Raw genomic sequence first — 6,957 nt, forward strand, 5'->3', positions numbered from 1 at the left:
GTATGCATTTAGGGAGAGCCCTCAAGGGGCACAGGGTAGTTGTATAAATTTTTTTTTTTTTTTTTTTTTTGCCAGTCATGGGGTCAGAACTCTGGGCCTGGGCACTGTCCCTGAGCTCTTCAGCTCAAGGCTAGCACTCTACCACTTGAGCCACAGTGCCACTTCTGGCCTTTTCTGCTTATGTGGTGCTGAGGAATCGAACCCAGGGCCTCATGCATGTAAGGCAAGTGCTCTACCACTGAGCCACCTTCCCAGCCCCTAAATTTTGACACTCATTGCCACACCAGATCTTAGAGAGCAGCAGTTTTCTTTCTTTCTTTCTTTCTTTCTTTCTTTCTTTCTTTCTTTCTTTCTTTCTTTCTTTCTTTCTTTCTTTCTCTTTCTTTCTTTCTTTCTTTCTTTCTTTCTTTCTTTCTTTCTTTCTTTCTTTCTTTCTTTCTTTTTTCTTTTTCTCTCCCCCCCTCTCTGTTTCTTTCTTTCTTTTTTTTCAGTCATGGGGCTTGAACTCCAGGCCTGGATGCTGCCCCTTAGCATTCCAGCTCAAGGCTAGCGCTCTACCACTTGAGCCACAGCGCCACTTCTGGCTTTCTGGTGGTTTATTGGAGATCAGAGTCTCATGAACTTTCCTGCCCAGGCTGGCTTTGAACCACGATCCTCAGATCTCAGCCTCCTGAGTAGCTAGGATTACAGGCCTGAGCCACCGGTGCCTGGCGAGCAGCAGTTTTCAAAGGGCTTGACTGTTTTTTTATGAATATATGTGCCAGTCCTGGAACTTGAACTCAGAGCCTGGATGCTGTCCCTGAACTTTTCTCCTCAAGGCTTCAGCTCTACCACTTGAGCCACAGCTCCATTTTCAGCTTTTTGATGGTTATGGGTGATAAGAGTCTCATACATTTTCCTGCCCAGGCTGGCTTCAGATTGAGATCCTCAGATCTCAGCCTCCTGAGTAGCTAGGATTACAGGTATAAGCCACTGGAGCCTGACTAGGACTTTTTTTCTTTCTTTTGTGCCAGTAGTGGCTTTTTCACTCAAGACTGGAACTCACAAAAGTGTGAACCTCAGCTCTCAGCTTCTTGAGTCGCTAGGATGACAAGCATGAACCACCAATACCTGGCTATGGCATTCTTGCTGAGACAATATGACTCAATTTACCAAACCACCCAGGGAACAATGGGCTTTCTCATATGTGAAATCATATCAGAACAAGTGCTCCCCTTCCCCTTCCTTGCTAATGTTGGCTTAAAACCAAGTGTCCCTTTCTCACGCAGAGGCAGCAAGGGCCTGCCTCAGGGAATCTGTATGCTGCAAAGTGGCAGTTGGAGGCATTGTCTGGGTGACCTATCCATTTAGGGTGGTAAAGGGAACTGGGATGATTTGGGGACATCCCTAACCTTTGAGGCTGACGTCATGGTGCTAACCACTCACCCACAGTATGTATCTCGTGGTGCCAGTTCTCCGTGAAGGACAGTGTCCCTTGTGCAGGGCTGCCCTTCTCTTGAGCACACAAAAGGAACTAGCCCCACCTCTGAAACTAATGATTAGAATCATCTGAAGAACCATTTGTTCTTTCATGCCAAAAATAGGTAGGTGTCACCATCCTGCTTCTATGAGACAATTACAGTACTAACCATCAAAGCAATAAGCAAATGATACAAGTGGCCAAACTAGTGTATAATAAATAGTTGGTATTATATGGGGTGTGTGGGGTCATGGGTAGGGTGGGGTTCAACTCCCTTGGGGCATGGCAGTGCACAGGAAGAGGGGCTTGGGCAGGGCATCCCTGAAAAATGACCCATGTGATGATCAAGTGAGAAGGCATTTTGGGGAACAACTGTACCAACACCTGGGGATATAAAAAGGTGAGTAGGGCTCATTTGCGGAGCAGCAGGTAGCTGGCCCCTAGCTCCATGATCATTATCACCTGTATGTTCAGGGCTGGCCATTTCATCATCTGTGATGACCAGATGACTTATCACAGCCGGGGCAGAGGTCACATTCAAGTTCAAATTCATCAGTGTCCACATCTGTGTTCCTAACCACCAAGCTGACTGGCTTCCAGAGGCAGGCACAGAAAGTGGATTTGATCCTAGGTTAAAAAGATCTCCATGGGGGGGCTGGGAAGGTGGCTCAGTGGTAGAGCGCTTGCCTTGCAAGCCTGAGGCCCTGGGTTCGATTCCTCAGCACCATATAAGCAAAAAGAAAAAAGCCGGAAGTGGCGCTGTGGCTCAAGTGGTAGAGCGCTAGCCTTGAGCTGAAAAGCTGAGGGACAGCGCCCAGGCCCAGAGTTCAGGCCCCACAACCGGAGCCAAAAAAAAAAAAAAAAAAGATCTCCATGGGGCTGGGAAGGTGGCTCAGTGGTAGAGTGCTTGCCTTGCATGCATGAGGCCCTGGGTTCGATTCCTCAGCACCACATAAGCAGGAAATAAAAAGCCAGAAGTGGCGCTGTGGCTCAAGTGGTAGAGTGCTAGCCTTGAGCTGAAGAGCTGAGGGACAGCGCCCAGGCCCAGAGTTCAGGCCCCACGACCAGACCCCCCCCAAAAAAAAAAAAAGATCTCAAAATACCTGCCATGGGCTCTGTGCTTATAAGACACCTATCAGAGCCTTGGAATTTATTTTATTTTATTTTATTTTTGTGCTAGTTCTGGGGCTTGAATTCTGGGCTTAGACACTGTCCCTGAGGTTAGTGCTCTAACCACTTGAACCATAGCTCTACTTCCGGTGACTGCCTTGGACTTAAAGAAATTTGTAAATTTTTTTTCTTCCTACATTTGTGAAGTTGTTCTGGGAATCAAGCCAAGGGTTTTGTGCATACTGAGCACTCATTCCACCCCTGAGCTGCACCCCCAGCAATTTTCCTTGGTGGTTTTTTTTTTGGTGTTCAACAGGCATATAAAGAAGTACATAAATCAAAAACATTTCATTCATGTGAAAAGCAGTCATCTTTCACCCAGGTCCAAGGCAGAGACATATGAGCCCTTCAGCAGCCTCCTTTAGTCAACACGGTAACTTCCTTGTTTCGTGTGTGTGTGTGTGTGTGTGTGTGTGTGTGTGTGTGTGTGTGTGTGTGTGTGTGTGTGTGTGTGTGTGTGTGTATACATGTGCTGGTACTAGGATTGCTTTTTGTTCAAGGCTGGTGTTCTACCATTTTAGCCACGCCTCTACTTCCAGCTTTTTGATGGTTAATTGGAGATAAAAAGTCTCAAGGATTTTGCTGCCTAGGTTGGCTCCAAACCTCAGAGCTCATCCTCTTGAGTAGCAAAGATTACAGGTGTGAGCCACAGGCCCCTGAGTTTGAATCACATAGCATTGCTTTACTTGCTTTTGAATTTTATATCAATGAAGTATAAAGACTGTTCCTTTTGGTTTTTTGCTGTCTGGTTTCTCAGTGGTGTGCATACTTTAATGCATTAATATGCACTCTTGTAGAGTTTTCCCTTACATAGATCTACCACTGTGTAGCTACCATTCTGCTGCTAATGGAATGTTCAGGCTCATTTCTGTTTGGGGTTGTTATAATCAAAGCTGCTATGAACATTCTTGTATGTGACTTTCGGGGAGCGCCATGGACTCTACTCAATGCTGACTTCCTGGATGACCTGGCTTCAGTAGACTAGGCGAGTTTCCCAAAGAGGTTCCACTGCCAGTCTCCCACCAGCAAATGAGAATTCCAGCTTCTCCACATCCCCACCCACATCTGCAGCTTTGAGTTTTCCTATTAACTCCACTGGGCATGTAGTAATATGTAGTGGTTTTAATTTGCATCTCTCTGATGACTAATTTAACAGAGCACTTACATTTATTAGCCACTGGTATATATCCTCTTGTTTATTTTTGTGCAGTCTTTCACCCATTTTCTATGTCTTTTATTTCTATGGGTTTTTCTTACTGTTTGTTATACATTCTGGGTGTTGAGTTAATCCTCTGAGGGATATATAGTTTGCAATGTCTTTTTTTTTTTTTTTCAATTTTCTTTTTTTTTTTTTTTTTAGTTTGCAATGTCTTTTCACAAATAAAATTTCACTTTGTGGAACAGTATGATTATAACTAGAGACTAACAAAACATGTAGTGGGTAACTGTAAGATAAACAGAATGAAAATAAGCTCACATTATCTTTAAATCCTAGCTAGCTATTCTGCTAGCTGGAACCTGTGGCTGGAATTCCACCCAGTCCAGGCTAAAAGGAGAGATTAGCAAGTAAAAAATAGACACCAAATAGCCACCTGGGAACTTTCCCCTTGATGTAATCAGAAGGCTGGACAGGGAAAAGAAACAGTGTGTGGTGTGTTTGTGTGTGTGTGTGTGTGTGTGTGTGTGTGTGTGTGTGTGCGTGTGTGTGTGTGTGTGTGTGTGTGTGTGTGTGCGCGCGCATGCGTACGTGTGCGCGCACGAGCCAATACTAAGACTAGATTTCAGGGTCTCATACTCTACTTAGCTTTTTTGATCAAGGCTGGTGCTCTACCACTTGAGTCACTCCCTCACTTTCAGCTTTCTTTCTTTCTCTCTCTCTTTCTCTCTTTCTTTCTTTCTCTCTCTCTTTTTCTTTCTTTCTCTCTTTCTCTCTTTCTTTCTTTCTCTCTCTCTTTCTTTCTTTCTTTCTTTTTCTTTCTTTCTTTTTGTTGGTCATGGGGCTTGAACTCTGGACTTGGGCACTGTCCCTGAGCTCTTCAGCTCAAGGCTAGCGCTCTACCACTTGAGCCACAGTACCACTTCTGGTTTTCTAAATGTTTTATTAGAGATAAGAGTCTCACGGTCTTTCCTGCCCTCGATCCTCAGATCTCAGCCTCCTGAGTAGCTAGGATTACAGGCATGAGCCACCAGCTGCCCCGTACTTCCAGCTTTCTTATCTGGTTAATTGAAGAGAATATTCTCACAAACATTTCTGCCCAGGCTTATTTTGAGCCTCGATCTTCAGAACTCAGTTTCCTGAGTCACTAGGATTACAAGTGTGAGCCACCAGCTCCTGGCAAGAAGCAGCTTCTTATCCCCACTCCAGGCTCACAGCAATTTTCCCTTGGCACCCTTGAGCCTTCTTTGATGGGGCTATGTGCTGCCCATTTCATAAACCCACACTTTGGGAGGTACAACTGAGTAGGACATGGATGCAGAGTGTTTTCAGGAGGGGGTAACAATGAGATTGGCCCACGTGGCAAGCAGACAGAGCAAACTGCAGGAGGAGAGCTAAGTCAGGATGGGCAAAGAAGGGACTGGAAAAAATAGGAGGTAGGATCTGGATAATTATTCTACTCTGATCCTCCCAAGGTGATTGGTTTAGTAAAGAGATGGCCAGGAGGGGTGGCTTATGTCTATATCCTAGCTAGAAGTCAGCCTGGGCAGGAAAGTCCATGAGACTCTTAGCTTCAATTAGCCATCCAAAACCAGAAGTGGAGCTGTGGCTCAAGTGGTAGAGTTCTAGCCTTTAGTGCAAAAGCTCCGGAACAGAATCCAGACCCTGAGTTGAAGCTCCAGGACTAGAAAAGAACAACAGCAAAAAGAAATAGGAGTAGGGGGCATGGAAACTCTAGGGTGCCTTAGAGAAGACAGGAGAACATGGAGGGGAAGAAGGAGATGATGAAGTCAACCTGAGATATATTGAATTTGAAGGTTCACAGGATCTCAGAAGAAGAGTTGTCCATTACACTCATTACACTCATTCACGGATTCATTCATTCCATAGCTCTTGGCCAAACACCTTGGGTACTAGGTGGCTGTGGTCTGCCATGTCTGCGGACAAGCCTTCTGCTCTGACGCTACTGGACTGAGAACATCAAAGACACAGAGGAAGTGGTGGGTGCTGTGTACAGGCTCCAGCTCAGGCCTGGCATTATCAGGGCAGCAGTTAAAGCTGTCTGGTAGATGAGCCTGCCCAGGAGAAAGGCAGAATGAACTGAGAAACTCACCACAAGTGACAACTGATACTATTCATTCATTTCACCGAACTTGTCCCTTTCGTGGGCCAGACTGTGGGTCATCAGAGATGGGGTTGGGAATGTAGCTCAGGGATGCGTGTTTAGCATGGGCAAGGCCTTGGGTTTGATCTCTAGTCCTGTAAAAACGGGGGGGGGGGGGGGGGAGGAAGCTGAGATGATTGAGAAGTCTCTGGGGCGACAAGCTGCATGAGCAAAGCGTTATTCTAAGGTTCATACGGTATCCATTGTGGGGTGCAGAGGATGGGGACTCACTTTTTGTTGTTGTTGTTGTCAGTTGTGGGGCTTGAACTCTGGGCCTGGGCGCTGTCCTTCAGCTCTTCAGCTCAAGGCTAGTGCTCTACCACTTGAACCACAGTGCCACTTCCAGTTTTCTGGTTGTTTATTGGAGAGAAGAGTCTCACGGACTTTGCTCCCTGGGCTGGCTTTGAACTGTGATCCTCAGATATGAGCCTCCTTAGTAGCTAGGATGACAGGCATGAGCCACTGGCACCCAGCGCCACTTCTGGTTTTCTGGTGGTTAATTTGAGATAAGAGTCTCACGGACTTTCCTGCCCGGGCTGGCTTTGAACCATGATCCTCAGATCTCAGCCTCCTGAGTAGCTATAGGTGTGAGCCACCAGCGCCCAGCTGAACTCACTTTTTTTTTTTTATTCCCCAAACATTTGCTAGGCATTAGAAGCCTTCATGAAGGAGCTGGCAGAGAAGTGAACAGTGGACACAGAAGACTGCTGGTGCTGAGTTGTGGAGGTGGGCACCCAGGCTGGTCCCAGAGGCACACAGGTATTTTAGGCACAATGGGTAGAGCAAGCTAGGGGATGAGGTTGGCGGGGGGGGGGGGGGGGGTGGCATTTACTCTGCAGGCCAGGGGACAGGGTAGGCTTTATGGAGAGTGCCTGCCACCAAATGGACAAGAGCCAGGGTGCAACATCTCAGCACCCTGGGGGTGTCAACGGTGGGGGTGCAGAGCCCCCTTTCCAGGTCCTCAGGGTTGGCCTGTGTCCTGCACAAAGGCCAAACACGATGAGCCCT

The 6,957-nt window shown here is 46.7% G+C and overlaps 1 long non-coding RNA gene across 1 annotated transcript in view; it reads left to right on the forward strand.

Moving 5' to 3' along the window:
• LOC138830432 (uncharacterized) overlaps nt 1-6,679 on the forward strand; it is a 52,639-nt gene extending 45,960 nt beyond the window's left edge. The window contains exon 3 of the long non-coding RNA XR_011373022.1: nt 6,598-6,679. This is a non-coding gene — a long non-coding RNA (uncharacterized lncRNA). The remainder of the gene's footprint in view (nt 1-6,597) is intronic.
• The last annotated feature ends 278 nt before the right edge of the window (nt 6,680-6,957 follow it).

This window comes from Dipodomys merriami, unplaced genomic scaffold (genome assembly GCF_024711535.1).
Source record: "Dipodomys merriami isolate MVZ:Mamm:240054 unplaced genomic scaffold, mDipMer1.0.p SCAF_19, whole genome shotgun sequence".
Taxonomy (NCBI): Eukaryota; Metazoa; Chordata; class Mammalia; order Rodentia; family Heteromyidae; genus Dipodomys; species Dipodomys merriami.